The following is a 21816-nucleotide window of genomic DNA, read 5'->3' as shown; positions in this document are numbered from 1 at the left end:
GGTGATTTTGGCGTGTCCGGCAGGTGGTTCTGGCGAGTCAAGCAGGTGGTCCCGGCGTGTCCGGCAGGTGATTCCGGTCTGTCCTGGAGGTGGTTCCGGAGTCTCTGCCGAGTGGTTCTGGCGTAGCCGGCAGGTGATTTTGGCGTGTCCGGCAGGTGGCTCTGGCGAGTCGAGCAGGTGGTTCCGGCGTGTCCGGCAGGTGATTCTGGTCTGTCCTGGAGGTGGTTCCGGAGTCTCTGCCGAGTGGTTCTGGCGTAGCCAGCACGTGATTTTGGCGTGACCGGCAGGTGGTTCCGGCAAGCGCGGCAGGTGATTCCGAAGTGTTCACCAACTGGTTGTGGCATAGCTGGCAGGTGATTTTGGCGTGGCCGGCAGGTGGTTCTGGCGACTCGAGAAGGTGGTTCTGGCGTGTCTGGCAGGTGTTTGCAGTCTGTCCATGACGTGGTTCCGGCATGCCCTCCAGGAGATTCTGGAGCGTCCACCAAGTGGTTTTGGCATAGCCGGCATATGATTTTGGACTGTCAGGCAGGTGGTTCCGGCATGTCCAGCAGGTGTTTCCGGCGAGTTCGGCAGTTGCTTCCAGTCTCTCCGGCATGTGGTTCTGGCACCTCTGAGAGGTGGTTCCGGCATGCCCGGCAGCTGATACCGGAGTGCCTGCCGAGTGGTTGTGGCGTAGCCGGCAGGTGATTTTGGCGTGTCCGGCAGGTGGTTCTGGCGAGTCGAGCAGGTGGTTCCGGCGTGCTCGACAGGTGCTTCCGGGGTCATTGGCACGTGGTTCTGGCATGTCTGAGAGGTGGTTCCGGCATGCCCGGCAGGTGATTCCGGAGTGTTCGCCAAGTGGTTCTGGCGTAGCCGGCAGGTGATTTTGCATGTCTGGCGGTGGTTCCGTCGGGTCGAGCCGGTGGTTCCGGCCTGTCCGGCAGGTGGTTGCGGTCTGTCCGGCAGGTGGTGCTGGGGTGTCCGCCACGTGCTTCTGGTACGTCTGAGAGGTGGTTCCAGCATGCCCGGCAGGTCATCCCGGAGAGTTCTCCAAGTGGTTCTGGTGTACCCCGCAGGTGATTTTGGCGTGTCCGGCAGGTGGTTCCATCGTGCTCGGCAGGTGGTTCAGGCGTGGCCGGCAGGTGGTTCCAGTCTGTCCAGTAAGTGTTTCGAGCTTGTCCGGCACGTGGTTCTTGTACGTCTGAGAGGTGGTTCCGCCATGGCTGGCAGGTGATTCCGGACTGTCCCCCAGGTGGTTCTGGCATAGCCAGCAGTTGATATTGGCCTGTCCGGCCGGTGGATCCGGCGAGTCGAGCAGGTGGCTGTGGCGTGTTCAGCAGGTGGTTCCGGCGTGTCTGGCAGGTGGTTCCGTTCTGTCCGATCGGTCGTTCCGGCATGTCCGGCACGTGCTTCTGGAACGTGTGAGAGGTGGTTCTGGCATGCCAGGCAGGTGATTCTGGAGTGTCGGGTAAGTGGTTCTGGTGTAGCCGAAAGTTCATTTTGGCGTGTCCAGCACGTGGGTCGTGCGAGTCGAGCAGGTGGTTCCGGAGTGCTCGGCAGGTGGTTCCAGTCTGTCCAGGACGTGGTTCCAGCGTGTCCGGCTCGTGGTTCCGTTACATCTGAGAGGTGGTTCCTGCATGCCCGGCAGGTGATTCCGGACTGTCCGCCAGATGGTTCTCGCATAGCCAGCTGTTGATTTTGGCCTGTCTGGCAGGTGCTTCCGGTGAGTCGAACAGGTGGCTCCGGCGTGCTCGGCAGGTGGTTCAGGCGGGTCTGGCAGGTGGTTTCCATGTGTTCGGGGTGTGGTTCCGGCATCACACGCACAAGGTTCTGGCACGTCTGAGATGTAGTTCTGGCCGGCCCGACAGGTGTTTCCGCAGTGTCGACAAGTGGTTCTGGCGTAGTTGGCAGGTGATTTTGACGTGACCGGCAGGTGGTTCCAGCAAGCCCGGCAGGTGATGGGGAAGTGTTCACCAACTGGTTGTGGCGAAGCCGGCAGGTGATTTTTGCATGACTGGCAGGTGGTTCTGGCGAGTCGAGCAGGTGGTTCCGGCATGCTCGGCAGGTGCTTCTGGTGTCATTGGCACGTGGTTCTGGCATGTCTGAGAGGTGGTTCCGGCATGCCCTTCAGGTGATTCTGGAGTGTTTGCCAAGTGGTTCTGGTGTAGCCGGCAGGTGATTTTGCATGTGTGGCAGTGGTTCCGGCGGGTCGAGCCGGTGGTTCCCGCGTGTCCGGCAGGTGGTTGCAGTCTGTCTGGCAGGTGGTTCTGAGGTGTCCGGCAGGAGGTTCTGGCACGTCTGTGAGGTTGTGCCGGCATGCCCTTCACGTGATTCCGGCTTGTGCGCCAAGTGGTTCTGGTGTAGCGGGCAGGTGATTTTGGTGTGTCCTGCAGGTGGGACCGGTGAGTCAAGCAGGTGGTTCCGGCGAGTGTTTCCTGTGGTTCCAGTCTGTCCGGGAGATGGTTCCGGCCTGTCCGGCACGTGCTTCTGGCACTTCTGAGAGGTTGTGCTGGCATGCCCGGCAGGTGATTCCGGAGTGTCCGCCAAGTGGTTCTGGCGTAGCCGGCAGGTGATTTTGGCGTGTCCGGCAGGTGGTTCTGGTACGTCTCAGAGGTGGTTCCACATGCCCAACAGGTGATTCCGGACTGTCTGCCACATGGTTCTGGCGCGTCTGAGAGGTGGTTCCAGCATGCCCGGCAGGTCATCCCGGAGAGTCCTCCAACTGGTTGTGGAGTAGCCCGCAGGTGATTTTGGCGTGTCCGGCAGGTGGTTCCGTCGTGCTCGGCAGGTGGTTCAGGCGTGGCCGGCAGGTGGTTCCAGTCTGTCCAGTACGTGTTTCCAGATTGTCCGGCACGTGGTTCTGGTACGTCTGAGAGGTGGTTCCGCCATGGCTGGCAGGTGATTCCGGACTGTCCCCCAGGTGGTTCTCGCACAGCCAGCTGTTGATTTTGGCCTGTCTGGCAGGTGGTTCCGGCAAGGGGAGCAGGTGGCTCTGGCGTGCTCGGCAGGTGGTTCCGGCATGTCAGGCAGGTGGTTCCGGTCTGTCCCGTAGGTCGTTCCGGCATGTCCGGCACGTGCTTCTGGCACGTCTGAGAGGTGGTTCTGGCATGCCAGGCAGGTGATTCTGGAGTGTCGGTTAAGTGGTTCTGGTGTAGCCGGCAGTTCCTTTTGGCGTGTCCGGCACGATTGTCCTGCCAGTCGAGCAGGTGGTTCCGGCGAGCTCGGCAGGTGGTTCCAGTCTGTCCAGGATGTGGTTCCAGCGTGTCCGGAACGTGGTTCTGTTACATCTGAGAGGTGGTTCCTGCATGCCAGGCAGGTGATTTTGGACTGTCCGCCAGGTGTTTCTAGCATAGCCAGCTGTTGATTTTGGCCTGTCTGGCAGGTGGTTCCGGCCTATCGAGCACGCAGCTCCGGCGTGCTCGGCAGGTGGTTCCTGGATGTCTGGCAGGTGGTTCCGGTCTGTCCGGTAGGTGTTTCCGGCGTGTCCGACACGTCCTTCTGGCATGTCTAATAGGTGGTTCCGGCATGCCTGGCAGGTTATTCCGGAGTGTCTGCCGAGTGGTTCTGGCGTAGCCAGCAGGTGATTTTGGCGTGTCCAGCAGGTGGTCCTCGGGAGTGGATCAGGTGGTTCCGGCATACTCGGCAGGTGGTACCGGCGTTTCCGGAACATGGTTCTGGCAAGTCTGAGAGGTGGTTCCGGCATGCCCGACCTGTGATTCCGGAGTGTCCGCCAAGTGGTTCTGGCGTACTCGGCAGGTGATTTTGGCGTGTCCGGCAGGTGTTTCTTGCGAGTCGAGCAGGTGGCTCAGGCATGCTCAGCAGGTGCTTCCGGCGTGTCCAGCATGTGGTTCTGGTGTTTCTGAGAGCTGGTTCTGGCATGCCCGGCAGGTGATTCCGGAGTGTCCGCCAAGTGGTTCTGGCATAGCCGGCAGGTGATTTTGGCGTGTCCGGCAGGTGGTTCTGGTACGTCTCAGAGGTGGTTCCACATGCCCAACAGGTGATTCCGGACTCTCTGCCACATGGTTCTGGCGCGTCTGAGAGGTGCTTCCAACATGCCCGGCAGGTGATTCTGGAGTGTTCGACAAGTGGTTGTGGAGTAGCCGGCTGGTGATTTTGGCGTGTCCGGCAGGAGGTTCTGGCGAGTCAAGCAGGTGGTCCCGGCGTGTCCGGCAGGTGATTCCGGTCTGTCCTGGAGGTGGTTCCAGAGTCTCTGCCGAGTGGTTCTGGCGTAGCCGGCAGGTGATTTTGGCGTGTCCGGCAGGTGGCTCTGGCGAGTCGAGCAGGTGGTTCCGGCGTGTCCGGCAGGTGATTCTGGTCTGTCCTGGAGGTGGTTCCGGAGTCTCTGCCGAGTGGTTCTGGCGTAGCCGGCAGGTGATTTTGGCGTGACCGGCAGGTGGTTCCGGCAAGCGCGGCAGGTGATTCCGAAGTGTTCACCAACTGGTTGTGGCGTAGCCGGCAGGTGATTTTGGCGTGTCCGTCAGGTGGTTCTGGCGACTCGAGAAGGTGGTTCTGGCGTGTCTGGCAGGTGTTTGCAGTCTGTCCATGACGTGGTTCCGGCATGCCCTCCAGGAGATTCTGGAGCGTCCACCAAGTGGTTTTGGCATAGCCGGCATATGATTTTGGACTGTCAGGCAGGTGGTTCCGGCATGTCCAGCAGGTGTTTCCGGCGAGTTCGGCAGTTGCTTCCAGTCTCTCCGGCATGTGGTTCTGGCACCTCTGAGAGGTGGTTCCGGCATGCCCGGCAGCTGATACCGGAGTGCCTGCCGAGTGGTTGTGGCGTAGCCGGCAGGTGATTTTGGCGTGTCCGGCAGGTGGTTCTGGCGAGTCGAGCAGGTGGTTCCGGCGTGCTCGACAGGTGCTTCCGGGGTCATTGGCACGTGGTTCTGGCATGTCTGAGAGGTGGTTCCGGCATGCCCGGCAGGTGATTCCGGAGTGTTCGCCAAGTGGTTCTGGCGTAGCCGGCAGGTGATTTTGCATGTCTGGCGGTGGTTCCGTCGGGTCGAGCCGGTGGTTCCGGCCTGTCCGGCAGGTGGTTGCGGTCTGTCCGGCAGGTGGTGCTGGGGTGTCCGCCACGTGCTTCTGGTACGTCTGAGAGGTGGTTCCAGCATGCCCGGCAGGTCATCCCGGAGAGTTCTCCAAGTGGTTCTGGTGTACCCCGCAGGTGATTTTGGCGTGTCCGGCAGGTGGTTCCATCGTGCTCGGCAGGTGGTTCAGGCGTGGCCGGCAGGTGGTTCCAGTCTGTCCAGTAAGTGTTTCGAGCTTGTCCGGCACGTGGTTCTTGTACGTCTGAGAGGTGGTTCCGCCATGGCTGGCAGGTGATTCCGGACTGTCCCCCAGGTGGTTCTGGCATAGCCAGCAGTTGATATTGGCCTGTCCGGCCGGTGGATCCGGCGAGTCGAGCAGGTGGCTGTGGCGTGTTCAGCAGGTGGTTCCGGCATGTCAGGCAGGTGGTTCCGTTCTGTCCGATCGGTCGTTCCGGCATGTCCGGCACGTGCTTCTGGAACGTGTGAGAGGTGGTTCTGGCATGCCAGGCAGGTGATTCTGGAGTGTCGGGTAAGTGGTTCTGGTGTAGCCGAAAGTTCATTTTGGCGTGTCCAGCACGTGGGTCGTGCGAGTCGAGCAGGTGGTTCCGGAGTGCTCGGCAGGTGGTTCCAGTCTGTCCAGGACGTGGTTCCAGCGTGTCCGGCTCGTGGTTCCGTTACATCTGAGAGGTGGTTCCTGCATGCCCGGCAGGTGATTCCGGACTGTCCGCCAGATGGTTCTCGCATAGCCAGCTGTTGATTTTGGCCTGTCTGGCAGGTGCTTCCGGTGAGTCGAACAGGTGGCTCCGGCGTGCTCGGCAGGTGGTTCAGGCGGGTCTGGCAGGTGGTTTCCGTCTGTTCGGGGTGTGGTTCCGGCATCACACGCACAAGGTTCTGGCACGTCTGAGATGTAGTTCTGGCCGGCCCGACAGGTGTTTCCGCAGTGTCGACAAGTGGTTCTGGCGTAGTTGGCAGGTGATTTTGACGTGACCGTCAGGTGGTTCCAGCAAGCCCGGCAGGTGATGGGGAAGTGTTCACCAACTGGTTGTGGCGAAGCCGGCAGGTGATTTTTGCATGACTGGCAGGTGGTTCTGGCGAGTCGAGCAGGTGGTTCCGGCATGCTCGGCAGGTGCTTCTGGTGTCATTGGCACGTGGTTCTGGCATGTCTGAGAGGTGGTTCCGGCATGCCCGGCAGGTGATTCCGGAGTGTTTGCCAAGTGGTTCTGGTGTAGCCGGCAGGTGATTTTGCATGTGTGGCAGTGGTTCCGGCGGCTCGAGCCGGTGGTTCCCGCGTGTCCGGCAGGTGGTTGCAGTCTGTCTGGCAGGTGGTTCTGAGGTGTCCGGCAGGAGGTTCTGGCACGTCTGTGAGGTTGTGCCGGCATGCCCTTCACGTGATTCCGGCTTGTGCGCCAAGTGGTTCTGGTGTAGCGGGCAGGTGATTTTGGTGTGTCCTGCAGGTGGGACCGGTGAGTCAAGCAGGTGGTTCCAGCGAGTGTTTCCTGTGGTTCCAGTCTGTCCGGTAGATGGTTCCGGCCTGTCCGGCACGTGCTTCTGGCACTTCTGAGAGGTTGTGCTGGCATGCCCGGCAGCTGATTCCGGAGTGTCCGCCAAGTGGTTCTGGCGTAGCCGGCAGGTGATTTTGGCGTGTCCGGCAGGTGGTTCTGGTACGTCTCAGAGGTGGTTCCACATGCCCAACAGGTGATTCCGGACTGTCTGCCACATGGTTCTGGCGCGTCTGAGAGGTGGTTCCAGCATGCCCGGCAGGTCATCCCGGAGAGTCCTCCAAGTGGTTGTGGAGTAGCCCGCAGGTGATTTTGGCGTGTCCAGCAGGTGGTTCCGTCGTGCTCGGCAGGTGGTTCAGGCGTGGCCGGCAGGTGGTTCCAGTCTGTCCAGTACGTGTTTCCAGATTGTCCGGCACGTGGTTCTGGTACGTCTGAGAGGTGGTTCCGCCATGGCTGGCAGGTGATTCCGGACTGTCCCCCAGGTGGTTCTCGCACAGCCAGCTGTTGATTTTGGCCTGTCTGGTAGGTGGTTCCGGCAAGGGGAGCAGGTGGCTCTGGCGTGCTCGGCAGGTGGTTCCGGCATGTCAGGCAGGTGGTTCCGGTCTGTCCCGTAGGTCGTCCCGGCATGTCCGGCACGTGCTTCTGGCACGTCTGAGAGGTGGTTCTGGCATGCCAGGCAGGTGATTCTGGAGTGTCGGTTAAGTGGTTCTGGTGTAGCCGGCAGTTCCTTTTGGCGTGTCCGGCACGATTGTCCTGCCAGTCGAGCAGGTGGTTCCGGCGAGCTCGGCAGGTGGTTCCAGTCTGTCCAGGATGTGGTTCCAGCGTGTCCGGAACGTGGTTCTGTTACGTCTGAGAGGTGGTTCCTGCATGCCAGGCAGGTGATTTTGGACTGTCCGCCAGGTGTTTCTAGCATAGCCAGCTGTTGATTTTGGCCTGTCTGGCAGGTGGTTCCGGCCTATCGAGCACGCAGCTCCGGCGTGCTCGGCAGGTGGTTCCTGGATGTCTGGCAGGTGGTTCCGGTCTGTCCGGTAGGTGTTTCCGGCGTGTCCGACACGTCCTTCTGGCATGTCTAATAGGTGGTTCCGGCATGCCTGGCAGGTTATTCCGGAGTGTCTGCCGAGTGGTTCTGGCGTAGCCAGCAGGTGATTTTGGCGTGTCCAGCAGGTGGTCCTCGGGAGTGGATCAGGTGGTTCCGGCATACTCGGCAGGTGGTACCGGCGTGTCCGGACCATGGTTCTGGCAAGTCTGAGAGGTGGTTCTGGCATGCCCGACCTGTGATTCCGGAGTGTCCGCCAAGTGGTTCTGGCGTACTCGGCAGGTGATTTTGGCGTGTCCGGCAGGTGTTTCTTGCGAGTCGAGCAGGTGGCTCAGGCATGCTCAGCAGGTGCTTCCGGCGTGTCCAGCATGTGGTTCTGGTGTTTCTGAGAGCTGGTTCTGGCATGCCCGGCAGGTGATTCCGGAGTGTCCGCCAAGTGGTTCTGGCATAGCCGGCAGGTGATTTTGGCGTGTCCGGCAGGTGGTTCTGGTACGTCTCAGAGGTGGTTCCACATGCCCAACAGGTGATTCCGGACTCTCTGCCACATGGTTCTGGCGCGTCTGAGAGGTGCTTCCAACATGCCCGGCAGGTGATTCTGGAGTGTTCGACAAGTGGTTGTGGAGTAGCCGGCTGGTGATTTTGGCGTGTCTGGCAGGTGGTTCTGGCGAGTCAAGCAGGTGGTCCCGGCGTGTCCGGCAGGTGATTCCGGTCTGTCCTGGAGGTGGTTCCGGAGTCTCTGCCGAGTGGTTCTGGCGTAGCCGGCAGGTGATTTTGGCGTGTCCGGCAGGTGGCTCTGGCGAGTCGAGCAGGTGGTTCCGGCGTGTCCGGCAGGTGATTCTGGTCTGTCCTGGAGGTGGTTCCGGAGTCTCTGCCGAGTGGTTCTGGCGTAGCCGGCAGGTGATTTTGGCGTGACCGGCAGGTGGTTCCGGCAAGCGCGGCAGGTGATTCCGAAGTGTTCACCAACTGGTTGTGGCGTAGCCGGCAGGTGATTTTGGCGTGTCCGGCAGGTGGTTCTGGCGACTCGAGAAGGTGGTTCTGGCGTGTCTGGCAGGTGTTTGCAGTCTGTCCATGACGTGGTTCCGGCATGCCCTCCAGGAGATTCTGGAGCGTCCACCAAGTGGTTTTGGCATAGCCGGCATATGATTTTGGACTGTCAGGCAGGTGGTTCCGGCATGTCCAGCAGGTGTTTCCGGCGAGTTCGGCAGTTGCTTCCAGTCTCTCCGGCATGTGGTTCTGGCACCTCTGAGAGGCGGTTCCGGCATGCCCGGCAGCTGATACCGGAGTGCCTGCCGAGTGGTTGTGGCGTAGCTGGCAGGTGATTTTGGCGTGTCCGGCAGGTGGTTCTGGCGAGTCGAGCAGGTGGTTCCGGCGTGCTCGACAGGTGCTTCCGCGGTCATTGGCACGTGGTTCTGGCATGTCTGAGAGGTGGTTCCGGCATGCCCGGCAGGTGATTCCGGAGTGTTCGCCAAGTGGTTCTGGCGTAGCCGGCAGGTGATTTTGCATGTCTGGCGGTGGTTCCGGCGGGTCGAGCCGGTGGTTCTGGCCTGTCCGGCAGGTGGTTGCGGTCTGTCCGGCAGGTGGTGCTGGGGTGTCCGCCACGTGCTTCTGGTACGTCTGAGAGGTGGTTCCAGCATGCCCGGCAGGTCATCCCGGAGAGTTCTCCAAGTGGTTCTGGTGTACCCCGCAGGTGATTTTGGCGTGTCCGGCAGGTGGTTCCATCGTGCTCGGCAGGTGGTTCAGGCGTGGCCGGCAGGTGGTTCCAGTCTGTCCAGTAAGTGTTTCCAGCTTGTCCGGCACGTGGTTCTTGTACGTCTGAGAGGTGGTTCCGCCATGGCTGGCAGGTGATTCCGGACTGTCCCCCAGGTGGTTCTGGCATAGCCAGCAGTTGATATTGGCCTGTCCGGCCGGTGGATCCGGCGAGTCGAGCAGGTGGCTGTGGCGTGTTCAGCAGGTGGTTCCGGCATGTCAGGCAGGTGGTTCCGTTCTGTCCGATCGGTCGTTCCGGCATGTCCGGCACGTGCTTCTGGAACGTGTGAGAGGTGGTTCTGGCATGCCAGGCAGGTGATTCTGGAGTGTCGGGTAAGTGGTTCTGGTGTAGCCGAAAGTTCATTTTGGCGTGTCCAGCACGTGGGTCGTGCGAGTCGAGCAGGTGGTTCCGGAGTGCTCGGCAGGTGGTTCCAGTCTGTCCAGGACGTGGTTCCAGCGTGTCCGGCTCGTGGTTCCGTTACATCTGAGAGGTGGTTCCTGCATGCCCGGCAGGTGATTCCGGACTGTCCGCCAGATGGTTCTCGCATAGCCAGCTGTTGATTTTGGCCTGTCTGGCAGGTGCTTCCGGTGAGTCGAACAGGTGGCTCCGGCGTGCTCGGCAGGTGGTTCAGGCGGGTCTGGCAGGTGGTTTCCGTCTGTTCGGGGTGTGGTTCCGGCATCACACGCACAAGGTTCTGGCACGTCTGAGATGTAGTTCTGGCCGGCCCGACAGGTGTTTCCGCAGTGTCGACAAGTGGTTCTGGCGTAGTTGGCAGGTGATTTTGACGTGACCGGCAGGTGGTTCCAGCAAGCCCGGCAGGTGATGGGGAAGTGTTCACCAACTGGTTGTGGCGAAGCCGGCAGGTGATTTTTGCATGACTGGCAGGTGGTTCTGGCGAGTCGAGCAGGTGGTTCCGGCATGCTCGGCAGGTGCTTCTGGTGTCATTGGCACGTGGTTCTGGCATGTCTGAGAGGTGGTTCCGGCATGCCCTTCAGGTGATTCCGGATTGTTTGCCAAGTGGTTCTGGTGTAGCCGGCAGGTGATTTTGCATGTGTGGCAGTGGTTCCGGCGGGTCGAGCCGGTGGTTCCCGCGTGTCCGGCAGGTGGTTGCAGTCTGTCTGGAAGGTGGTTCTGAGGTGTCCGGCAGGAGGTTCTGGCACGTCTGTGAGGTTGTGCCGGCATGCCCTTCACGTGATTCCGGCTTGTGCGCCAAGTGGTTCTGGTGTAGCGGGCAGGTGATTTTGGTGTGTCCTGCAGGTGGGACCGGTGAGTCAAGCAGGTGGTTCCGGCGAGTGTTTCCTGTGGTTCCAGTCTGTCCGGGAGATGGTTCCGGCCTGTCCGGCACGTGCTTCTGGCACTTCTGAGAGGTTGTGCTGGCATGCCCGGCAGGTGATTCCGGAGTGTCCGCCAAGTGGTTCTGGCGTAGCCGGCAGGTGATTTTGGCGTGTCCGGCAGGTGGTTCTGGTACGTCTCAGAGGTGGTTCCACATGCCCAACAGGTGATTCCGGACTGTCTGCCACATGGTTCTGGCGCGTCTGAGAGGTGGTTCCAGCATGCCCGGCAGGTCATCCCGGAGAGTCCTCCAAGTGGTTGTGGAGTAGCCCGCAGGTGATTTTGGCGTGTCCGGCAGGTGGTTCCGTCGTGCTCGGCAGGTGGTTCAGGCGTGGCCGGCAGGTGGTTCCAGTCTGTCCAGTACGTGTTTCCAGATTGTCCGGCACGTGGTTCTGGTACGTCTGAGAGGTGGTTCCGCCATGGCTGGCAGGTGATTCCGGACTGTCCCCCAGGTGGTTCTCGCACAGCCAGCTGTTGATTTTGGCCTGTCTGGCAGGTGGTTCCGGCAAGGGGAGCAGGTGGCTCTGGCGTGCTCGGCAGGTGGTTCCGGCATGTCAGGCAGGTGGTTCCGGTCTGTCCCGTAGGTCGTCCCGGCATGTCCGGCACGTGCTTCTGGCACGTCTGAGAGGTGGTTCTGGCATGCCAGGCAGGTGATTCTGGAGTGTCGGTTAAGTGGTTCTGGTGTAGCCGGCAGTTCCTTTTGGCGTGTCCGGCACGATTGTCCTGCCAGTCGAGCAGGTGGTTCCGGCGAGCTCGGCAGGTGGTTCAGTCTGTCCAGGATGTGGTTCCAGCGTGTCCGGAACGTGGTTCTGTTACGTCTGAGAGGTGGTTCCTGCATGCCAGGCAGGTGATTTTGGACTGTCCGCCAGGTGTTTCTAGCATAGCCAGCTGTTGATTTTGGCCTGTCTGGCAGGTGGTTCCGGCCTATCGAGCACGCAGCTCCGGCGTGCTCGGCAGGTGGTTCCGGGATGTCTGGCAGGTGGTTCCGGTCTGTCCGGTAGGTGTTTCCGGCGTGTCCGACACGTCCTTCTGGCATGTCTAATAGGTGGTTCCGGCATGCCTGGCAGGTTATTCCGGAGTGTCTGCCGAGTGGTTCTGGCGTAGCCAGCAGGTGATTTTGGCGTGTCCAGCAGGTGGTCCTCGGGAGTGGATCAGGTGGTTCCGGCATACTCGGCAGGTGGTACCGGCGTGTCCGGAACATGGTTCTGGCAAGTCTGAGAGGTGGTTCTGGCATGCCCGACCTGTGATTCCGGAGTGTCCGCCAAGTGGTTCTGGCGTACTCGGCAGGTGATTTTGGCGTGTCCGGCAGGTGTTTCTTACGAGTCGAGCAGGTGGCTCAGGCATGCTCAGCAGGTGCTTCCGGCGTGTCCAGCATGTGGTTCTGGTGTTTCTGAGAGCTGGTTCTGGCATGCCCGGCAGGTGATTCCGGAGTGTCCGCCAAGTGGTTCTGGCATAGCCGGCAGGTGATTTTGGCGTGTCCGGCAGGTGGTTCTGGTACGTCTCAGAGGTGGTTCCACATGCCCAACAGGTGATTCCGGACTCTCTGCCACATGGTTCTGGCGCGTCTGAGAGGTGCTTCCAACATGCCCGGCAGGTGATTCTGGAGTGTTCGACAAGTGGTTGTGGAGTAGCCGGCTGGTGATTTTGGCGTGTCCGGCAGGTGGTTCTGGCGAGTCAAGCAGGTGGTCCCGGCGTGTCCGGCAGGTGATTCCGGTCTGTCCTGGAGGTGGTTCCGGAGTCTCTGCCGAGTGGTTCTGGCGTAGCCGGCAGGTGATTTTGGCGTGTCCGGCAGGTGGCTCTGGCGAGTCGAGCAGGTGGTTCCGGCGTGTCCGGCAGGTGATTCTGGTCTGTCCTGGAGGTGGTTCCGGAGTCTCTGCCGAGTGGTTCTGGCGTAGCCGGCAGGTGATTTTGGCGTGACCGGCAGGTGGTTCCGGCAAGCACGGCAGGTGATTCCGAAGTGTTCACCAACTGGTTGTGGCGTAGCCGGCAGGTGATTTTGGCGTGTCCGGCAGGTGGTTCTGGCGACTCGAGAAGGTGGTTCTGGCGTGTCTGGCAGGTGTTTGCAGTCTGTCCATGACGTGGTTCCGGCATGCCCTCCAGGAGATTCTGGAGCGTCCACCAAGTGGTTTTGGCATAGCCGGCATATGATTTTGGACTGTCAGGCAGGTGGTTCCGGCATGTCCAGCAGGTGTTTCCGGCGAGTTCGGCAGTTGCTTCCAGTCTCTCCGGCATGTGGTTCTGGCACCTCTGAGAGGTGGTTCCGGCATGCCCGGCAGCTGATACCGGAGTGCCTGCCGAGTGGTTGTGGCGTAGCCGGCAGGTGATTTTGGCGTGTCCGGCAGGTGGTTCTGGCGAGTCGAGCAGGTGGTTCCGGCGTGCTCGACAGGTGCTTCCGGGGTCATTGGCACGTGGTTCTGGCATGTCTGAGAGGTGGTTCCGGCATGCCCGGCAGGTGATTCCGGAGTGTTCGCCAAGTGGTTCTGGCGTAGCCGGCAGGTGATTTTGCATGTCTGGCGGTGGTTCCGTCGGGTCGAGCCGGTGGTTCCGGCCTGTCCGGCAGGTGGTTGCGGTCTGTCCGGCAGGTGGTGCTGGGGTGTCCGCCACGTGCTTCTGGTACGTCTGAGAGGTGGTTCCAGCATGCCCGGCAGGTCATCCCGGAGAGTTCTCCAAGTGGTTCTGGTGTACCCCGCAGGTGATTTTGGCGTGTCCGGCAGGTGGTTCCATCGTGCTCGGCAGGTGGTTCAGGCGTGGCCGGCAGGTGGTTCCAGTCTGTCCAGTAAGTGTTTCGAGCTTGTCCGGCACGTGGTTCTTGTACGTCTGAGAGGTGGTTCCGCCATGGCTGGCAGGTGATTCCGGACTGTCCCCCAGGTGGTTCTGGCATAGCCAGCAGTTGATATTGGCCTGTCCGGCCGGTGGATCCGGCGAGTCGAGCAGGTGGCTGTGGCGTGTTCAGCAGGTGGTTCCGGCATGTCAGGCAGGTGGTTCCGTTCTGTCCGATCGGTCGTTCCGGCATGTCCGGCACGTGCTTCTGGAACGTGTGAGAGGTGGTTCTGGCATGCCAGGCAGGTGATTCTGGAGTGTCGGGTAAGTGGTTCTGGTGTAGCCGAAAGTTCATTTTGGCGTGTCCAGCACGTGGGTCGTGCGAGTCGAGCAGGTGGTTCCGGAGTGCTCGGCAGGTGGTTCCAGTCTGTCCAGGACGTGGTTCCAGCGTGTCCGGCTCGTGGTTCCGTTACATCTGAGAGGTGGTTCCTGCATGCCCGGCAGGTGATTCCGGACTGTCCGCCAGATGGTTCTCGCATAGCCAGCTGTTGATTTTGGCCTGTCTGGCAGGTGCTTCCGGTGAGTCGAACAGGTGGCTCCGGCGTGCTCGGCAGGTGGTTCAGGCGGGTCTGGCAGGTGGTTTCCGTCTGTTCGGGGTGTGGTTCCGGCATCACACGCACAAGGTTCTGGCACGTCTGAGATGTAGTTCTGGCCGGCCCGACAGGTGTTTCCGCAGTGTCGACAAGTGGTTCTGGCGTAGTTGGCAGGTGATTTTGACGTGACCGTCAGGTGGTTCCAGCAAGCCCGGCAGGTGATGGGGAAGTGTTCACCAACTGGTTGTGGCGAAGCCGGCAGGTGATTTTTGCATGACTGGCAGGTGGTTCTGGCGAGTCGAGCAGGTGGTTCCGGCATGCTCGGCAGGTGCTTCTGGTGTCATTGGCACGTGGTTCTGGCATGTCTGAGAGGTGGTTCCGGCATGCCCGGCAGGTGATTCCGGAGTGTTTGCCAAGTGGTTCTGGTGTAGCCGGCAGGTGATTTTGCATGTGTGGCAGTGGTTCCGGCGGGTCGAGCCGGTGGTTCCCGCGTGTCCGGCAGGTGGTTGCAGTCTGTCTGGCAGGTGGTTCTGAGGTGTCCGGCAGGAGGTTCTGGCACGTCTGTGAGGTTGTGCCGGCATGCCCTTCACGTGATTCCGGCTTGTGCGCCAAGTGGTTCTGGTGTAGCGGGCAGGTGATTTTGGTGTGTCCTGCAGGTGGGACCGGTGAGTCAAGCAGGTGGTTCCGGCGAGTGTTTCCTGTGGTTCCAGTCTGTCCGGGAGATGGTTCCGGCCTGTCCGGCACGTGCTTCTGGCACTTCTGAGAGGTTGTGCTGGCATGCCCGGCAGGTGATTCCGGAGTGTCCGCCAAGTGGTTCTGGCGTAGCCGGCAGGTGATTTTGGCGTGTCCGGCAGGTGGTTCTGGTACGTCTCAGAGGTGGTTCCACATGCCCAACAGGTGATTCTGGACTCTCTGCCACATGGTTCTGGCGCGTCTGAGAGGTGGTTCCAGCATGCCCGGCAGGTCATCCCGGAGAGTCCTCCAAGTGGTTGTGGAGTAGCCCGCAGGTGATTTTGGCGTGTCCGGCAGGTGGTTCCGTCGTGCTCGGCAGGTGGTTCAGGCGTGGCCGGCAGGTGGTTCCAGTCTGTCCAGTACGTGTTTCCAGATTGTCCGGCACGTGGTTCTGGTACGTCTGAGAGGTGGTTCCGCCATGGCTGGCAGGTGATTCCGGACTGTCCCCCAGGTGGTTCTCGCACAGCCAGCTGTTGATTTTGGCCTGTCTGGTAGGTGGTTCCGGCAAGGGGAGCAGGTGGCTCTGGCGTGCTCGGCAGGTGGTTCCGGCATGTCAGGCAGGTGGTTCCGGTCTGTCCCGTAGGTCGTCCCGGCCTGTCCGGCACGTGCTTCTGGCACGTCTGAGAGGTGGTTCTGGCATGCCAGGCAGGTGATTCTGGAGTGTCGGTTAAGTGGTTCTGGTGTAGCCGGCAGTTCCTTTTGGCGTGTCCGGCACGATTGTCCTGCCAGTCGAGCAGGTGGTTCCGGCGAGCTCGGCAGGTGGTTCAGTCTGTCCAGGATGTGGTTCCAGCGTGTCCGGAACGTGGTTCTCTTACGTCTGAGAGGTGGTTCCTGCATGCCAGTCAGGTGATTTTGGACTGTCCGCCAGGTGTTTCTAGCATAGCCAGCTGTTGATTTTGGCCTGTCTGGCAGGTGGTTCCGGCCTATCGAGCACGCAGCTCCGGCGTGCTCGGCAGGTGGTTCCGGGATGTCTGGCAGGTGGTTCCGGTCTGTCCGGTAGGTGTTTCCGGCGTGTCCGACACGTCCTTCTGGCATGTCTAATAGGTGGTTCCGGCATGCCTGGCAGGTTATTCCGGAGTGTCTGCCGAGTGGTTCTGGCGTAGCCAGCAGGTGATTTTGGCGTGTCCAGCAGGTGGTCCTCGGGAGTGGATCAGGTGGTTCCGGCATACTCGGCAGGTGGTACCGGCGTGTCTGGACCATGGTTCTGGCAAGTCTGAGAGGTGGTTCTGGCATGCCCGACCTGTGATTCCGGAGTGTCCGCCAAGTGGTTCTGGCGTACTCGGCCGGTGATTTTGGCGTGTCCGGCAGGTGTTTCTTACGAGTCGAGCAGGTGGCTCAGGCATGCTCAGCAGGTGCTTCCGGCGTGTCCAGCATGTGGTTCTGGTGTTTCTGAGAGCTGGTTCTGGCATGCCCGGCAGGTGATTCCGGAGTGTCCGCCAAGTGGTTCTGGCATAGCCGGCAGGTGATTTTGGCGTGTCCGGCAGGTGGTTCTGGTACGTCTCAGAGGTGGTTCCACATGCCCAACAGGTGATTCCGGACTCTCTGCCACATGGTTCTGGCGCGTCTGAGAGGTGCTTCCAACATGCCCGGCAGGTGATTCTGGAGTGTTCGACAAGTGGTTGTGGAGTAGCCGGCTGGTGATTTTGGCGTGTCCGGCAGGTGGTTCTGGCGAGTCAAGCAGGTGGTCCCGGCGTGTCCGGCAGGTGATTCCGGTCTGTCCTGGAGGTGGTTCCGGAGTCTCTGCCGAGTGGTTCTGGCGTAGCCGGCAGGTGATTTTGGCGTGACCGGCAGGTGGCTCTGGCGAGTCGAGCAGGTGGTTCCGGCGTGTCCGGCAGGTGATTCTGGTCTGTCCTGGAGGTGGTTCCGGAGTCTCTGCCGAGTGGTTCTGGCGTAGCCCGCAGGTGATTTTGGCGTGACCGGCAGGTGGTTCCGGCAAGCGCGGCAGGTGATTCCGAAGTGTTCACCAACTGGTTGTGGCGTAGCCGGCAGGTGATTTTGGCGTGTCCGGCAGGTGGTTCTGGCGAGTCGAGCAGGTGGTTCCGGCGTGCTCGACAGGTGCTTCCGGGGTCATTGGCACGTGGTTCTGGCATGTCTGAGAGGTGGTTCCGGCATGCCCGGCAGGTGATTCCGGAGTGTTCGCCAAGTGGTTCTGGCGTAGCCGGCAGTTGATTTTGCATGTCTGGCGGTGGTTCCGTCGGGTCGAGCCGGTGGTTCCGGCCTGTCCGGCAGGTGGTTGCGGTCTGTCCGGCAGGTGGTGCTGGGGTGTCCGCCACGTGCTTCTGGTACGTCTGAGAGGTGGTTCCAGCATGCCCGGCAGGTCATCCCGGAGAGTTCTCCAAGTGGTTCTGGTGTACCCCGCAGGTGATTTTGGCGTGTCCGGCAGGTGGTTCCATCGTGCTCGGCAGGTGGTTCAGGCGTGGCCGGCAGGTGGTTCCAGTCTGTCCAGTAAGTGTTTCGAGCTTGTCCGGCACGTGGTTCTTGTACGTCTGAGAGGTGGTTCCGCCATGGCTGGCAGGTGATTCCGGACTGTCCCCCAGGTGGTTCTGGCATAGCCAGCAGTTGATATTGGCCTGTCCGGCCGGTGGATCCGGCGAGTCGAGCAGGTGGCTGTGGCGTGTTCAGCAGGTGGTTCCGGCATGTCAGGCAGGTGGTTCCGTTCTGTCCGATCGGTCGTTCCGGCATGTCCGGCACGTGCTTCTGGAACGTGTGAGAGGTGGTTCTGGCATGCCAGGCAGGTGATTCTGGAGTGTCGGGTAAGTGGTTCTGGTGTAGCCGAAAGTTCATTTTGGCGTGTCCAGCACGTGGGTCGTGCGAGTCGAGCAGGTGGTTCCGGAGTGCTCGGCAGGTGGTTCCAGTCTGTCCAGGACGTGGTTCCAGCGTGTCCGGCTCGTGGTTCCGTTACATCTGAGAGGTGGTTCCTGCATGCCCGGCAGGTGATTCCGGACTGTCCGCCAGATGGTTCTCGCATAGCCAGCTGTTGATTTTGGCCTGTCTGGCAGGTGCTTCCGGTGAGTCGAACAGGTGGCTCCGGCGTGCTCGGCAGGTGGTTCAGGCGGGTCTGGCAGGTGGTTTCCGTCTGTTCGGGGTGTGGTTCCGGCATCACACGCACAAGGTTCTGGCACGTCTGAGATGTAGTTCTGGCCGGCCCGACAGGTGTTTCCGCAGTGTCGACAAGTGGTTCTGGCGTAGTTGGCAGGTGATTTTGACGTGACCGGCAGGTGGTTCCAGCAAGCCCGGCAGGTGATGGGGAAGTGTTCACCAACTGGTTGTGGCGAAGCCGGCAGGTGATTTTTGCATGACTGGCAGGTGGTTCTGGCGAGTCGAGCAGGTGGTTCCGGCATGCTCGGCAGGTGCTTCTGGTGTCATTGGCACGTGGTTCTGGCATGTCTGAGAGGTGGTTCCGGCATGCCCGGCAGGTGATTCCGGAGTGTTTGCCAAGTGGTTCTGGTGTAGCCGGCAGGTGATTTTGCATGTGTGGCAGTGGTTCCGGCGGGTCGAGCCGGTGGTTCCCGCGTGTCCGGCAGGTGGTTGCAGTCTGTCTGGCAGGTGGTTCTGAGGTGTCCGGCAGGAGGTTCTGGCACGTCTGTGAGGTTGTGCCGGCATGCCCTTCACGTGATTCCGGCTTGTGCGCCAAGTGGTTCTGGTGTAGCGGGCAGGTGATTTTGGTGTGTCCTGCAGGTGGGACCGGTGAGTCAAGCAGGTGGTTCCGGCGAGTGTTTCCTGTGGTTCCAGTCTGTCCGGGAGATGGTTCCGGCCTGTCCGGCACGTGCTTCTGGCACTTCTGAGAGGTTGTGCTGGCATGCCCGGCAGGTGATTCCGGAGTGTCCGCCAAGTGGTTCTGGCGTAGCCGGCAGGTGATTTTGGCGTGTCCGGCAGGTGGTTCTGGTACGTCTCAGAGGTGGTTCCACATGCCCAACAGGTGATTCTGGACTCTCTGCCACATGGTTCTGGCGCGTCTGAGAGGTGGTTCCAGCATGCCCGGCAGGTCATCCCGGAGAGTCCTCCAAGTGGTTGTGGAGTAGCCCGCAGGTGATTTTGGCGTGTCCGGCAGGTGGTTCCGTCGTGCTCGGCAGGTGGTTCAGGCGTGGCCGGCAGGTGGTTCCAGTCTGTCCAGTACGTGTTTCCAGATTGTCCGGCACGTGGTTCTGGTACGTCTGAGAGGTGGTTCCGCCATGGCTGGCAGGTGATTCCGGACTGTCCCCCAGGTGGTTCTCGCACAGCCAGCTGTTGATTTTGGCCTGTCTGGCAGGTGGTTCCGGCAAGGGGAGCAGGTGGCTCTGGCGTGCTCGGCAGGTGGTTCCGGCATGTCAGGCAGGTGGTTCCGGTCTGTCCCGTAGGTCGTCCCGGCATGTCCGGCACGTGCTTCTGGCACGTCTGAGAGGTGGTTCTGGCATGCCAGGCAGGTGATTCTGGAGTGTCGGTTAAGTGGTTCTGGTGTAGCCGGCAGTTCCTTTTGGCGTGTCCGGCACGATTGTCCTGCCAGTCGAGCAGGTGGTTCCGGCGAGCTCGGCAGGTGGTTCAGTCTGTCCAGGATGTGGTTCCAGCGTGTCCGGAACGTGGTTCTGTTACGTCTGAGAGGTGGTTCCTGCATGCCAGGCAGGTGATTTTGGACTGTCCGCCAGGTGTTTCTAGCATAGCCAGCTGTTGATTTTGGCCTGTCTGGCAGGTGGTTCCGGCCTATCGAGCACGCAGCTCCGGCGTGCTCGGCAGGTGGTTCCGGGATGTCTGGCAGGTGGTTCCGGTCTGTCCGGTAGGTGTTTCCGGCGTGTCCGACACGTCCTTCTGGCATGTCTAATAGGTGGTTCCGGCATGCCTGGCAGGTTATTCCGGAGTGTCTGCCGAGTGGTTCTGGCGTAGCCAGCAGGTGATTTTGGCGTGTCCAGCAGGTGGTCCTCGGGAGTGGATCAGGTGGTTCCGGCATACTCGGCAGGTGGTACCGGCGTGTCCGGACCATGGTTCTGGCAAGTCTGAGAGGTGGTTCTGGCATGCCCGACCTGTGATTCCGGAGTGTCCGCCAAGTGGTTCTGGCGTACTCGGCAGGTGATTTTGGCGTGTCCGGCAGGTGTTTCTTGCGAGTCGAGCAGGTGGCTCAGGCATGCTCAGCAGGTGCTTCCGGCGTGTCCAGCATGTGGTTCTGGTGTTTCTGAGAGCTGGTTCTGGCATGCCCGGCAGGTGATTCCGGAGTGTCCGCCAAGTGGTTCTGGCATAGCCGGCAGGTGATTTTGGCGTGTCCGGCAGGTGGTTCTGGTACGTCTCAGAGGTGGTTCCACATGCCCAACAGGTGATTCCGGACTCTCTGCCACATGGTTCTGGCGCGTCTGAGAGGTGCTTCCAACATGCCCGGCAGGTGATTCTGGAGTGTTCGACAAGTGGTTGTGGAGTAGCCGGCTGGTGATTTTGGCGTGTCCGGCAGGTGGTTCTGGCGAGTCAAGCAGGTGGTCCCGGCGTGTCCGGCAGGTGATTCCTGTCTGTCCTGGAGGTGGTTCCGGAGTCTCTGCCGACTGGTTCTGGCGTAGCCGGCAGGTGATTTTGGCGTGTCCGGCAGGTGGCTCTGGCGAGTCGAGCAGGTGGTTCCGGCGTGTCCGGCAGGTGATTCTGGTCTGTCCTGGAGGTGGTTCCGGAGTCTCTGCCGAGTGGTTCTGGCGTAGCCGGCAGGTGATTTTGGCGTGACCGGCAGGTGGTTCCGGCAAGCACGGCAGGTGATTCCGAAGTGTTCACCAACTGGTTGTGGCGTAGCCGGCAGGTGATTTTGGCGTGTCCGGCAGGTGGTTCTGGCGACTCGAGAAGGTGGTTCTGGCGTGTCTGGCAGGTGTTTGCAGTCTGTCCATGACGTGGTTCCGGCATGCCCTCCAGGAGATTCTGGAGCGTCCACCAAGTGGTTTTGGCATAGCCGGCATATGATTTTGGACTGTCAGGCAGGTGGTTCCGGCATGTCCAGCAGGTGTTTCCGGCGAGTTCGGCAGTTGCTTCCAGTCTCTCCGGCATGTGGTTCTGGCACCTCTGAGAGGTGGTTCCGGCATGCCCGGCAGCTGATACCGGAGTGCCTGCCGAGTGGTTGTGGCGTAGCCGGCAGGTGATTTTGGCGTGTCCGGCAGGTGGTTCTGGCGAGTCGAGCAGGTGGTTCCGGCGTGCTCGACAGGTGCTTCCGGGGTCATTGGCACGTGGTTCTGGCATGTCTGAGAGGTGGTTCCGGCATGCCCGGCAGGTGATTCCGGAGTGTTCGCCAAGTGGTTCTGGCGTAGCCGGCAGGTGATTTTGCATGTCTGGCGGTGGTTCCGTCGGGTCGAGCCGGTGGTTCCGGCCTGTCCGGCAGGTGGTTGCGGTCTGTCCGGCAGGTGGTGCTGGGGTGTCCGCCACGTGCTTCTGGTACGTCTGAGAGGTGGTTCCAGCATGCCCGGCAGGTCATCCCGGAGAGTTCTCCAAGTGGTTCTGGTGTACCCCGCAGGTGATTTTGGCGTGTCCGGCAGGTGGTTCCATCGTGCTCGGCAGGTGGTTCAGGCGTGGCCGGCAGGTGGTTCCAGTCTGTCCAGTAAGTGTTTCGAGCTTGTCCGGCACGTGGTTCTTGTACGTCTGAGAGGTGGTTCCGCCATGGCTGGCAGGTGATTCCGGACTGTCCCCCAGGTGGTTCTGGCATAGCCAGCAGTTGATATTGGCCTGTCCGGCCGGTGGATCCGGCGAGTCGAGCAGGTGGCTGTGGCGTGTTCAGCAGGTGGTTCCGGCATGTCAGGCAGGTGGTTCCGTTCTGTCCGATCGGTCGTTCCGGCATGTCCGGCACGTGCTTCTGGAACGTGTGAGAGGTGGTTCTGGCATGCCAGGCAGGTGATTCTGGAGTGTCGGGTAAGTGGTTCTGGTGTAGCCGAAAGTTCATTTTGGCGTGTCCAGCACGTGGGTCGTGCGAGTCGAGCAGGTGGTTCCGGAGTGCTCGGCAGGTGGTTCCAGTCTGTCCAGGACGTGGTTCCAGCGTGTCCGGCTCGTGGTTCCGTTACATCTGAGAGGTGGTTCCTGCATGCCCGGCAGGTGATTCCGGACTGTCCGCCAGATGGTTCTCGCATAGCCAGCTGTTGATTTTGGCCTGTCTGGCAGGTGCTTCCGGTGAGTCGAACAGGTGGCTCCG

This window comes from Equus caballus, chromosome 27, assembly GCF_041296265.1.
Source record: "Equus caballus isolate H_3958 breed thoroughbred chromosome 27, TB-T2T, whole genome shotgun sequence".
Lineage (NCBI taxonomy): Eukaryota > Metazoa > Chordata > Mammalia > Perissodactyla > Equidae > Equus > Equus caballus.
This window is presented reverse-complemented; position numbering follows the sequence as displayed.